Genomic DNA, 15117 nt, shown 5'->3' with positions numbered 1-15117 from the left:
CCATTGTTGAATTGTAATTGTATAAAATTGCCGAGGTCGTCAACAAGGGTTTCCATCCTGGTGCCACTCACTCTTTCGCACCCTGCCCCGGTCAAGGCCGGTGCAGGGTGACGGGGAGCCCCACAAGAAGGTGAGGTGAGTGGTCTTGGCGGATACGGGCCCACCAACTTCTCCGAGGTTCTCCGCACCGGATCGGCAAACTGGCGGGGGCCAAAGGCGCCGACCAGTCACCGTCCGGCTATAGGAGAACATCAGATTCATCGGGGTTTCCCAGGGCGTGGTCCTACGCCCTGAAAACCCGCAGCCACCTCGTGCTCTCCGTCTCAACTAAGACCTGGACGCCCTCTGACCCTTACACACACACTCTCATGTACAGTGTAAATGTATCACTTCCCTAACACGCCTCCTTACATTTATACTGTACACTTAATTTTATTTACATACTTGTCGAATTAACAAAATATTTCAGTATTCGCAAAGCATATTTAAAATGTGTCTCGCTACAACAATTTTCTATCTACTCAGATAATTCGCACTATAACTTTCCAAGATATTCTTTCACTTCGCCTAGATCTTTTCATTTTAAATTTATCTGTTAATAAACCTTTTTTTTTTTATTTTACTACAGATTAACAAATCGTTTACATATATTAGCACAAACAACATTTTCTCCCTCTCCATGAGTATATAAGCACAATTCTACATTATTCTTCTTAAAACCTAATCTCGTCACATACCTATCAAAACACTCATACCAATCTCTCGGACTTTCTTTTAACCCATAAATCGCTCTCGATAATTTACAAACTCTATTCATTCATTCTATTCATATCATATTCTTTGCAACATCGCTCTCTTTTCTCTTTTATTTACAATGTCCTATTTTTTTTGTTTATCTCTTTCTTTTCCTCGCTTCGTTTTACTTTTGTTACATTTTTCGCCCTTGTTCCTCGCAGATACTTCACCTTCCCTGCTTCTATCTTCGTCATTATCCTTCTCCAATTTTCTATTCTTTTTCCTCTTCTTATAATTTTCTTCATTCTTACCATCTTCACTATTTTCACAACAAATCGCCTCCTCAAATGTACAAGGGATATCTACTTTACAATACTTTGTGTGAATCACACTGCTGTTTTCCTTTTCTGATCTTTCTTGTTCCTCTTCGCGTTCTGATGGCTTAAGTGGTTTTGGAAGCTTTTTCACAATATATGCTGGTGGCTCGTAATCATCATCTCCATCTGAATATTGTTCTTCTTCTTCATCTTCGTCAGAATCCAAATCAAGTTTGGTTTTATTGTCTGGTGGTAATCCATCTGGTACCATTTTTTCACCTACTTTAATATGTTGTTTTATATGTGTGACATAATCTGCCCTATCTCTCTCACGTTCCCTATCTCTTTCTCTTTCTCTTTCTCTGTCACGGTCCCTATCTCTTTCTCTTTCTTTTTTACTCATACCACTACATTTGGCACTGTTTACTAAGTGCTTCTTCCCTTTCAATATACTTTTTATTCTATATGTCCCATTCTCTTTGAACGCTACAGCCGTAAGTCTATTGTTTACATCTATTATTTTCGCAATATTTCTTTTTGTAATAACCATATTCTTATTATCTGTTAGTTTACCTAAACTGATCAAATTTGCGGACATTTCTTTCACATAAAAAACTTTTCTCATATTTATTTTAGTTCGCTTTCCAAATGCTTTAAAATAACTTATAACATTCCCAACTTTTGTTGCTTTCACCCGTCTATTATCGCCTAAATATATATCTACTGGTTCTTTAAGGTCAATACATTTCTCAAAATACTTTGCATTATTAATTATATGATCGGTACAACCGCTATCTAATAGCCACATTACTTCGTTCTCACTTATCTCATTCGTCTCGCTGTTGTGTGCTGCGTGCGCCGTTGCTATCCATGTGCCTGCCCCTGAGTTGCCATGCTCGCTCGTGCCGGTTGTTGATTGACGATGGAAGTTTCCACGTCCACTGCTCGTATTTCCTTTGTTTCCTTGTCCTCTGCTGCGACTACGTGTTGGCCCATGCCAATAGCCGTTACTGCTTCCCGCTTGGACGCCATTTTGACACTCTCTCGCAAAGTGTCCCAATCTTCCACATCTGAAGCATCCTTCCTTTTTTGCAGAAAAGGCATTGGTTTGCATTTCTCCACGATTGGACTTATTTCTCTTCTCCGCCATTTCAATTTTATTTTTCACATACGCTACCGTTTGATTTTCTTCTTTCAATGCATCTATTATGTCCGCTATGTAGCTGTATTCTTCGGGTAACGTATTCAGCATGTAATTTAGTTTTTCCCTCTCACTCACTTGTGCGCCCGCACTTTTTAATTCATTTGTTAATTTTTCGAAATCTCTTTTTTTTTTGTAGAGGGTAATGGTCCAAGGTGGTTAACGTGGTAGGTGTCGAGCGGCAATTCTCCCTTGTCGTTGGTATTTAGTAACCCCTCCTGTTTTTCCTGCTTTCTCTCCGCAAGGATACAGTCGATGCAACTCTGCACTACCTTTTCCACTTTTTCGCGCATTCCTCTGAACCAATAATTCCTCCTTAACAACGCTTCCGTTTTGGTGGTGCCAAAGTGACCACGTCCGTGAGCTCGTCGAACCACCTGAGTTTGCATCGACTTTGGCACGACAAATAACGGTGTATCCCTTATTTCTCTGTATAAAATACCGTTCTTTAGGACGTACCCGTCGGCCTCATGTTGTTCAATGTTGTCTCGGATCTGCCGCAAGTCGTCTTCTTGCAGGTGCGCGCTCCTTATCCGTGCAACGATCCCTCGCTCGTCCTCGTCTATCAGCATGACTTCGGGTAGCGGATTCCGACTCAACGCATCAATATGCATCATACTGCTCCCGGGTCTATGCTCCACCTTGTAGTCGAATTCCTCTAAAAGGATCGCCCACCTCGCAACACGTACGCACAAGTCCCTTTCCTGTATTGTTAATGCAAATGCCTGACAGTTTGTAACGATTTTGAATGGGACATCGAGCAGGTAAACGCGGAACTTCTTCAACGCTTTCGCGATGGATAGAACTTCAAGCTCGTAGCTGGTGTATTTCTCCTCAGCCGGCGAAGTGTTTCCGCTCGAATAATACGCAGGGTGAAAAGCGTTGTCCTCACTGTCGCGTTGTAATAAAATTGCACCGTATGCCACACTACGCGCATCTGTATGCAGCTGAGTCTCTGCCCCCACGCAGTACAGCTCCAACACCGGTTTCTCGCTCAGCGCTGCCTTCAGCCTTACTCGAACCTGAACAGAACATCTTTTCTCAGCAGATCTGACAACGGTCTCGTAATGATAGAATATCGGGGCACAAACTTTCTAAAATATTCCGTTAAACCAAGGAAACTCTGTACATCTCTATCGGACCGAGGCTCCGGAAAATTAGCGACGGCCCTGGTTTTGCATTCCGATGGCTGAACGTTACCGCCTTCGACAATGTGGCCCAAATATCCTATCCTTGACTGTAGAAATCGTCATTTAATCCAGTTTATAAGTAGTCCATGTTCGCTAGCGACATGCAACACCGATCTTAGCTTTTCAACTCCACTCGAAAAGTCAGTCGACGGCACAATCAAATCATCCATCTACGTTAGAACAATCCCCGTCGCGATCAACTCTTTAAAAATTGCATTTATAAATTTTTGAAAGACGGCTGGCGAATTACATAATCCAAATGGCATCTTAAGGAACTCATACTGGCTCGTGGGAACTACGAATGTCGTATACTTTCTACTACTTTCCACAACAGGAACATGAAAGAATCCGTTCTTGAGGTCCAGAGTGCTGAATACCCTCGAGACCTGCAACGAATCTAACTGGTTTTGGATCAAGGGCAGCGGGTATCTGTCCTTCACTACTTTTCGATTTAGACGTCTGTAATCGACACAGATTCTAGTCGAGCCATCTTTCTTTTTGATTAAAACGATCGGGCTGGCATAATCGGAATATGACTGGCGTATTATGCCGTCTTTCAGCCACATTTTGATTTGTTTATCGACTTCGACCTTGTTTTGTGGAGATAGTCTTCGCGGCCTTTCGTAAACTGGAAGATCATCTTGTAATATCAAGTTCATTTCGATTCCTACTTCGCGTGTTAGTCGCGTTTAAATTAAAAGGGATTAAATTAAAGGGATTAAGTCGCACTCCTACCTCCCCGTGGTACCGCCGGTAACATGTGCGCCGCGTCGGCGTGGAGATTTGTCCCACAGACACGGCGTTCGTGGCTAAATGGAGTGTGGCGACAAAGGAGCGGAAGACAAAAATAATCAAATTAATAGTCCGCTTGCTGAACAACGGGAATTACCGTGGTGGAGAGATAACAACAACTGGTTAAGAAAGAATCCGTTCTTTTGAATGGATATTGTTGACGACATGGCTGAAACGGACATGAGATGGACACGATTGGAACAATTACTTTGGGAAGAGAAAATTAAAAATTTGTTAAGATTGTGAAAATAATCGAGCCTCGGTCCCGGAAGCGCTGTGGCGAATTTGTCCGCTTCGGAGGGTATCATAGTTGACGACTCGGCTGTGTCCCTGGCCTTGAGCTCAAAAATAATGGTGCCGCTGGTGGGGGACAAGGTTGCTTATCCGGTCTGCGAAAAAAAGGAAGCTCACCGTCTTTTTATGACGTTAGGGGACCTGGACAAACACCTTAGTTTGCAACATGTGGATACCCCCATTCAATAGGGACGCATAAGTTGTGGTAGAAGCTTCCCAAAGCACCATGCGGCGAGATGACATACGCCAAAATGTAGCGGCTCCATGCAATATCGTGAGATTTAATTTAGATGCGAGCTTGCCCCATGAGCTTCAGGTTCCAGAGAGGGTTATCAACGCATGAGCGGCATGCGCACCCTGCCGTCAGAAATGTTGAGACAATGGAAACAATGGACCCCCCTGTACAAGGAATCAATGGTAGAGTGTGGACAATTGAAGAGATTACTCTCCTGAGGGAGCTCGAACAAAAATTCAAAGATTATAAATACCTCAACGTGGGAATAAGTAATTATGTGGCGGATCGGTATCAACAGGACGCCGACAGGTCGAGGCATAAACGCGATAGTAACACCTCCCGGGCGATTCGCGGGTACCAACAGCCAACGCCAGAGGGCTACTACAACGACAACGAGTCCATCTGTCTCGCTAGCGGTCGAATATACGGGCGCATGATACAAACATCGCACCTAGTGAGACTCCCTCTACGTCTAAGGCAGGGACTACCGAGCATAGCCTTGCTGACGAGTCCACCGGTTGTCCCGGGACGAAACGCGAATTCCCTTTTCACCTGGCAGCTTACCATCAAATTACTACACTTCCTACAAATATTTAATCACCAGAACGGACGAACAGATAAGAAATAAGAGAAAAAGACTAAAAAGTGAACACGTTGGACCTCAGGAGGATTGCCCAGGAGACAGAGGGCGGATGCGATTTCGTTGACCCTAACTGACTAACCCTAACTAATCTCGTCGACGAATCAATCCGTGAGTGGCGGCAAAACTTAATAATAAAGATAGAGAGACCAACCTAGATGCCTCCTTCGTTAAGGGAGGTCTATACCCGGTTGAAACAGATCTGGGCCGAAGAGAAAAATGATAGGAAACCACTAAATGAAAAGTTAGAACATTTTATATGCACAACTCTATATCGAGCATTAACGAATAACACGGGCGAGAATGGGAATAAGAAACATGCGAAGCGCGAAATGAAAAAGACAGAGAGAAAAGAAAAAGCAGTTGGAATCGGACAAAGAGAACCCCTTACGCACGATGTCAAGAGATCTTTGGAGAATGTCCGAGGAAGTTGACCGACATTGTCGTGAACAACGATCTGGCATACCTGGAACTAGCCAGGCAACCGCCAGAGGCAAGAGAGATGAAGAGGGTCTATGACGATTAGTGGGATCGAGCAGGACCACTCAACCCCATAGTCCCAGGAATTGTTTTCGCCGATAACCGCTAAAAATATAAGGGAAAAATTGAAAAAGATGAGAAATAAACAGCGGCAGGTTCGGACGGATTTCACAATGTCTTATGTTTCAGTTTTGTATGCTACAAGTGGATACAGAACATAGGCTCATGCCAACGGTAATAATCCAGAGTTAGATTCTCTCAGCCAACGGGAAACGAAGAGAATGAATGGAAATTCATTAGGACTGAAAAAAATATCGAATAGGATATACAGATTAAGAATCGTAGGTAATTATTGTTACGTCGGGCGATACTTTACCTAGACCAGGCCACATACCGCGGGCAAAATGGTAACCAGATGTCCGCTCGTCCTCACTGCGTACCCTCAATAGTCTCAAGGACCCATCATAAATCTCAGTAATTTACTAGCTAAGGTCCTTCAGACCGAACAAATATCCCTGTTCTAAATCGCCTTCTGAAGAGTATTGTCTACTACGGTTTGACACGGGAAAGTTAGTTTTTCTCACGTATGATGCTTCCCACCAGCAACTTTCTATCGAGGGCGGCTAAGGCCCTTCCTAGTCCACCAACCTTCTTTTACCCAATCAGAAGCAATGTCTACTGCCCTCACTTTCCTAACCAAAATTGTCATCAACAAATCCAATGATCCCTTGCGTTAGACACACTCACGACTAGCTTTCCTCTGATACAGCATCGTCACTTTACCTCACTTCTCCTACGACATTAGGAGAGTCAAGTCAACGACTTCTCCTACGACATTGGGAGGGTCAAGTCAACTACTTACTTAACTTGTACATACGCATCAGTGTAATACATTTCTCTACAAAGTTGTTGGAATAAACATTAAGTTATACCTGTTGAATCAGTGTAACTACTCAATTAAACCACCTCTATTATCCTAACCGATATAGGGGATCGATCATTTCGTGGCGTCGATTATCTAATCGTAACGGGAATTTACGACTCCTGTTGACATGCTTCTTCGCGATCGCGTCTCTCCGCGAGTGATCGAACAATTGTGTTGTAAAGTATCACGATAGAATTCTTTTCTACAATTTTCTAAAAGATATATAAGAGTTATATTGTACAAGAAAATAATATTAATATTTTTGTATTATTTATGAAACGGAGAGCGGCAGCGTGGTAGGTGAATTTGCTGCTCTAAAACAATATTCGATATTCTTTTCATACTTCCATACATGGTCTTCATATAACTTCAATTGCGCTTGAATTATAATCAAAAATTGTTTACGAGAAACTGTGACGCCAGGAAAATGTATGATCACATCTCTGCGAACTCTTCTCTATAAAACTACGTAGTTTGTTAATTAAAGGAAATTAAAAATTCTTCTTACAAAGATTCAATAAAATCGCAAGATTCGTACGATAATACGTTTTTAGACTGATTTGTGCAAAGCTATAGTGATTGCAAATGTTCCATAGCGGTGTTTAGATATCGTGATATTAGTAAATTTTTTGAAGAAAATATACGAATCAAAATATTTTCAAGGAATCAATTCTGAGATCAGATTACTTAGGAGATTCGTATAAAACAATTGTTTAAAGTATACGAAATGATATTGGTGAAGAAAATGTGCATTTCAATTCAGAAAACGACAAATAAAGTTGGTCGTTTTATAGCAAACATGGTACATTGTGTGTGAGGACCTTCAATGCTTCAGTTACTTGCCCGTAAACAATAGGAAAAAAATAAATCACGCTATTGTCGCATGACTAGTGAATACATTGTCGAAAATAATATCGCAGCGCAATCGCTACTCTGTGTTATTGCTAAGATAAATGTTTTGAAATAAATATTTCTGCCTCCGTTTCATAGTATTGAACAAGTGCAAGTGGAAGATGTTCTCCATTCATGACAGCTTGCTTGGTCTAAATGCACCGTGACTCAAAACCAGAGTTGCTTTGAGTCTACGCAGCAAATAGCATAGGTAGTGACGCTTGCATACAAAATATGTAAATTTTTGTCAATATTGTACCTCAATCCAAAATTTTTCTGTGATGAAGTGGCCAGCACAAAGCCCGGATATGAATCCGATCGAAAATTTGTAGTCCATTTTGAAAAGAAGGCTGGAAAAATATAATAATCCACCTTCAGGTGTTCGTGAATTATGGGAAAGAACACAACAGAAATGGTACAATATTGAACAACAAATAATTAAAAATTTAATTGACAGTATGCCTCGTAGATTAAAAGCATTAAAACTGCTCATGAAGGCAGTGGGGAGGATGGCCTCTCGGGATGTCGCACCGGGTCCAGATGGAATTCCAGGCTGACTCTGGGCCGAAACAATAGACCTTATGGCCCCCCGCCTGTGATACCTCTTCAATAGGTGCATGAGGGAGGGAGCTTACCCTCGAAAATGGCGGACAGCGAGACTAGTCCAGCTGAGGAAGGAAGGACGTCCGCTGGACTCGCCATCGGGGTATAGACCGATCTGTCTACTGGACGAGGTGGGCAAACTCCTGGCAAGAGTGATTGCCGCCCGTCTAGAAACACATATGAAGCAAAGAGAGCCTGGCTGGCACAGCAGTCAATATGGATTCCGTCAGGGCCGCTCGACAATAGACGCGGTGAAGCACGCAAGGAGATCGGCTCAGGAGATGGTCACACACCAAGGAGTGGTATTGGCAGTCTCCCTGGACATCACCACTGCCTTTAATACGATCCCCTGCGATAGAATTATAGAGGCTATGCGGTACTACCAAGTGCCGAAATACCTAGTGGATGTGATTAAAACCTACCTAAGCGATAGATGGGTAGAGTGTAGCAGCAAGAGAGGGATAGAGAGAAGACCGGTCGAGAGGGGGATCCCACAAGGATCGGTGTTGGGACCCATCCTCTGGATCAATGCATACGACCGAGTGCTGCGCTGCCCAAGGCCACTGGGTACGGACCTGGTGTGCTATGCGGATGATACTTTGATACTTACCGGGGGACGTTGGTGGCATGAGACTGCCAACCTCGCCGAAGACACGGTGGCATGCGCGATCCGTGAGATAAGAAAACTGGGACTGTGCGTGTCGCCAGCTAAATCGAAGGTGCTGGGGTTCACGGAGGACGCTCACAGGTCCTCTATGGAGCCCCAATATGGGCGGAAGATTTGAGTGTGAGCCGGCGCAGTCTAGCGCTGATAAGGGGACTACATAGGATGACCGCCAATCGTATAATTTGAGGGTATAGGACGATGTCGTACGCTTTAGCAACCGTCCTGGCGGCGCCTCCCCCCCTCGAGCTGCAAGCCCTGGACCCCAGCCCGTCGACCAGGAAGTAATGAATGATGAAACATAGAGACGCTGGCGCACGCAACTGGACATTGAAGACTCGACAAGATCACACCGAGCAGTCCGCGCAGTGCTCCCCAACTGGGAGGCCTGGAAGAACCGAAGAGGAGTCCCACTAACGTACAGGATGACTCAATTACTCACCGGTCACAGGGTATTTGGGGAATTGCTGCTACGAATTGGGCGAGAAGTGACCTCCATATGTCACCATTGCAAAGAAGGGGAAGACACGGCGCTACACACGCTAGAGTCTTGCCCAGCATTGGATGAGCCCCGGCAGATACTACGAGCAGAGATCGGAGTAAACATAACCCCGAAAGCGTTAGTGGAAGCAATTCTCAGGGGTCGCCATGGATACTCAGCCGTCCGTGTCTTTTGCGAGCGAGTAATGCTGGCAAAAGAGTGGGCGGAGAGGGAAAGAGTAAGAACTGGCGACCCGGCGAGGGTAGATAGAACAGAAAGAAACGTTCGCAGAAGAGGATTAATACAACCACCTCCCTAAGAACAACCAACTAGGAACTATGACACTAGGGGAGTGGTCCCCCTAGTGACTCATCATGAAGGATACTTCCGCCAAGAACAAGACGGGGGATGTCGGCCGATAGAAATTCGAGAGAGAACTCGGGGCATGCCCAACAAACGTCAGGAGACCACCGTGGAGTTTTAGTCGGTAGGAGTCCGACACTACCCGACCGCAATGCGGCGGGTGTCCATGAGGATTTCTCCACGAAAAGAAAAAGGTTTATGGTTCGCTCTTAGAAATTATGGAACAGCTGGTAGTTATGTAATGGGGGAAACCGGTCATTTTCCTAATGGAAATGTCTAGATTTTTCCATAAACAAGGTCACCCATGAGCCACGTGGGTAGGATGCTTATTCCTCCTATCTTCACTCATCAACCAATGGGAATCACAGTTTTCATAACGAAAAGTGTGAACAACGAATCAGCTTCCTTCGTTCAATACTTACACACATATCGAGCTTTCCTCCGTAAGTATATAAGAGCGGACGGGCAGTTATATCTCAGTTCAGTTCGAATACTCTCAACCCTCAAGACTTCTTCGAAAACCACCTAACTACCCGTACTCAATCTCGGTCTTCAGATAAGTCAACATCTCTACTCGGATTCTCTAATATCAGAGCAATCCATTTCTTCGTCACCTATATCTTAAGCAGCGGAATTACTAACTCGTGTTGTTGTACAAAGTTGTTGCAAATACATATTTTATAACATTGTTAATCGCAGCGTCATACCACCTTAACCACCCCTATTATCTTAACGGAAATCAGGGGATCGATCGACTCGCGGTGTCGATTCTTAGAATCGTAACGCGACTCCCGTTGACGCGCTTCCTCGCGAACGCGTCTCCCCACGATCGGACGAAAATACAATTAAAGTTAATAAAAGTGAACTACTACATTTCGTTAATCAGACGCAGCTTGTAGTTACTGTTACCTAATCTCTACCGATCACTTGAAATATTATTCGTATTATCGCCTTTTATATAAAATCAGCGGAGTGTGTTTACACTTTTGCTCGTCACTGTATATTAAAAAGGTATCTCAGGTAGGGTAGGACAACCGAGTTGGGGGTGATTCTCTAAGTAAATATAACTTTGTCCTATGAAGTTTTTTCGTATAAGAATAAGGAAGAAGTTTAGGTGATTCCACTTAGTTGTATCCATTGCCAGTGTGTAAGAATTGACAAGAAATATTATCTAGGAGCAAATTATGCGATAAAATTGTTCAGAAATGAACAAAATATATAAATAATATTGTAAGATTGTATGCATTTTGGAAATCTGTACGCATCATTAAAGCAATAATAAAGAGAAGTCGCAAATATAAAACTCCGTTTTTCTTTTATTAATTTTTTTTTCCTTGCATGGTCGTGAATCAGGATTACATCACATACATATACACCGTCAGTTTGTTCTTTAGTTAACAAAAGCTTTTTTCACGATGAATATTTGCATCATCATCATATATTTTTGTAATTAGACTTTTCCACGTCCTACATATTGCTGAACAATTCAATCCGGATATCTCTTGAGTCAAATCTTCCACGAAGTCATGTTACTAAATATGCATACGCATATATAATATATAATGCATAATATGCAAATATGCATGTTACTAAATATTAAATTGTTTGCCATTAAAATATCTTCAATGATAATTTATTACACATTTGAATTCGGCAAACAAAAATACAACCAAAATCACATATCGAAACTTACAAGGAATTCTTCTAAGAATTTTTTGTAAATGCTCTTCTCTTGTTAGCATATTCCTTGAAAATATTTCAAAGTTACGCGTAACGAAATTTCACTCTTGATTTTCCGTTTACTCTCACTTCTTCACAAACGATTTTTTTTAAAACCTCCATATCCCATACCTTAACATCAAAAACACTAAATGTTTTACAATAAATAAATACCTTATCACTGGCATTATGTCACAACCAATTTCTATCGTTTTGAACTAATACAGACTTCTAAAGCACGTTATAAGTGTTTTCACGAAACGTTATCAGAAAGCGTTTATAGAAAAAGATTTCAAAAACTTTGATATACTTTAGCTAGTCTTTGGTTTATAACACTCCTTTCTTCCATTGACGTGAACGTTCTCTCCGACTTTGTTTTTCCGGTCGTCGGAAAGATAAGCCACGAAGAAGAATTTTTCCAATAGGATTAAATAACTGAAGTAGATGGTGAAACCAAACTTAAAATTTTTACGCGTAGGGTAGCATTAAAGTCCACAACTTTTTCGGTAATAGTAAGCCGCAATAGTTGCAACTAAACCAATCACCATTTGTACCAGCTGCATCGTAGTAATCATCATGGCAAAGCCTTTTGGTAATTTGTATTACATTGCTTTCAAAGTATAATAAGAATACATCTAGGAATGAACAAAGTAGATCATTACGGTGTGGTTTCACTCGACAACAAATACTTTCACCGGACGACGGTAGCGCAGTGGTTAGCGCCTTAGGTTACGAACTTTCGGGACCTGGGTTCTCGAATCCCGGCGTCCGTAGTCCGATTTTTCTTCCATAGCACATAAATGAGATCAGTTCGCAGGTGAGTGCCGAAGCGTGCAGACGTGTGTCTAGTGCTCTGTGAAGTTCGTAAAACAACACGTGACGCCCATCCGTCGAAAGTGATTCGAAACAAACTTAATCCAAGTGTTTCTTAACTAACCAGTGTAAAATCCAACGCTCCTAATCTCTGATCCGAATCATAGCCTCTCGACTAGTTACTTCAAATTGAATTAACTAGATCAATGATTCGTTTCACGCCCCTAACCCTAATTCTAATGTAAACCCGACATATTATTATAATATTATTACTATTATATATATACCATATAATATTAATTAAATAATACTAATAATATAATATAAATATAATAATAATAAAGAACAAATAAAAATAAAAATGTAATAATAATAATATATAATTTATATGTCGGGTTTACATTAGAATTAGGGTTAGAGGCATTTGGATTACACATTATCGTTATGCAATAGAGAAGACATTGACTAGTGCAAATACGATTATTACAGAGTTTGACAAGTAACCGTGGTAATTAGATACTCGAGAAGTTAATGACAATGATCCTAGGTTCAATAACGAATCAGCGGTCAACGGGATAACAGGATGCGCTTTCTTCCAAAGAACAAATCGTACTCGACTTGCTTGGCTATGATGGATGTGTAACTAAACTAACTCTTTGTTAAAACGTGGAATACCCACCGAGCATACAGACGCCAAGTAACTGGCTAATACGACCTCACAAGAGAATGACTTTCCGTCACGATGATGCGTGACGACATATATATGTCGGAGATGAAAGGAAAGCCGAAGCCGTTCCTTGGAAATTTTGGGAACATCCTCTAGTACTCTAGCCTGGATTTTATCATAGCTGTAATTGTTCGAGATTTGTGATAGCGAGATTGGGTTCGAGGTGACAATTGGTCGCCGAACGTAGCCACGGTCACGGGATGTACGTTTTGCCTAACGGAGGTCTGGAGTGGTTGTATGGGTTTTCCGAGAAATGTGGTTGTGGCGGCATGCGGCCTCGAGAGCGGGCCTAGCCACGTGTGACGTTGCCTCGGAGGTGCTGATACAATGGATCATACATTGTATTACTAATCAAACTCCAGGCAGAAACTGCCTAACAACGGCGTTTGGAACCTTCTCGATGCTTCCAAACGGGTATAGAAAAACAAATGCAATCGTACAGCGAGAAAAATCTCCACGAGGCTGGCATTCTTGCGATTGCCTTGGAGAGTGACACATCGAGCATTTTCAACAATCGTATTTCTGTGCTTAAGATCATTTTACGCTTAGTAAAGAGTTATCCCGTTAACCGTAGATTCGTTTCAACCCCAAAAAAATTTTGTTAATAGCGTTTATTAAACTTACTATTCGTTAAACTTATTATTCATTAGACTTATTATTTGTTAAACTTATTATTCGTTTTACTTATTATCTACTAACTTTATTATTTGTTAAGCTTATTATTCACTAGACTTATTATTTGTTAATCTTTGTGGTAGACTTGTGTATACGTGTAAATATAATCTCGGTTGTGTAAAACAATGGTTAATTCACGTGAAGAGTTGTTACGCGCCCAAAATTCCAACCATAACCCGACATCAGAAGTGGGATCAGAACCGCTTAAAGTGATACAAGAGCAGATGGCCTTTATGCGCGAGTTAATTCAGACGCTAGCGCAAAAACTGTGGAATTTGATTATTAATACAACGTGTGTCCCATTATATCGACACCTGCAAAGTACAATCCCATGTGGCCAGGCCCGTTCTTGAGGCCGTATGCCGCCACAACCACATTTCTAGGGAGAACCACACAACCGCTCCACATCTCCGTCAGGCAAAACGTTCATCCCGTGACCGTGGCTACGTTCGGCGACCAGTTGGCTTTCCTTTCATCTCCGACATATATATAAAGAATATATAAAGAATAAGTTGATTAAAATTTTGTACACAAATAGAAATTTAATGTTAATTATTCTCATTTTTTAACCTTTAACGCTCCGACTTTTAATTGCGTATATCGACCGACAACTCCAACTTATTCTCATCGTACTTCGACTTGCAAGTTTTTAACACTTTACCGACCGGTAGCCGAATAATCGCTTTTTTGTCGCCGACGCTTAGCCTATTAATTGGCTATTACTATAATTAAAAGCTATTACTTATAATTCTCCATGAGAATAGGTTGTAAAATTCTTCCAACTAAAAGAAACAAAGGAAAAAAGTTTTTAAGTGTCAGATTTTTAAAAAAGTGCTGCACCGCATCGCACCGCACATAGGTGCTGCTTGAGAGGCACACTTGGAGCGTTAAATGTTAAGAGGAGGTATAAATTTGTAAATTTATTAAATTCAAAAATATTATTCAGAAATACTTGAAAAACTTTGACATTTTTTAGGAAAAACACGTTTTGCAACACACGTTTAATTCCTTATTAGGTGCCAAACGGAATGAAAAAGTTATCAATGTACAATGGAAGCTTCCCATACTAAAAAGGAAAAGAAGAACAAAAGTAGATTTGGAGAATTCACGTACGAAACTAAGACTAATTAACGTGAAAACTAATATCAAGTGGTTAGAAGATTGGTAAACGTCAAACAGATGTATAGTATTACAAAACCTCAGTGATGAGAATTTACAAAATCATTCTACTTTTATATCAAAAATTATACATTAAATGTAATGTAAATTAAATAAGACAAGGAAACATTAAAACTATAAACAAGAACCAAAAAAACATATAATGAAACAATTGGAAGAACAAATGAAATTACAAGAGCTCGATTCAGACGCA

The sequence above is a fragment of the Bombus flavifrons genome, chromosome 18 (assembly GCF_040668555.2).
Source record: "Bombus flavifrons isolate JBK064 chromosome 18, iyBomFlav1_principal, whole genome shotgun sequence".
NCBI classification, from domain to species: domain Eukaryota; kingdom Metazoa; phylum Arthropoda; class Insecta; order Hymenoptera; family Apidae; genus Bombus; species Bombus flavifrons.
This window is presented reverse-complemented; position numbering follows the sequence as displayed.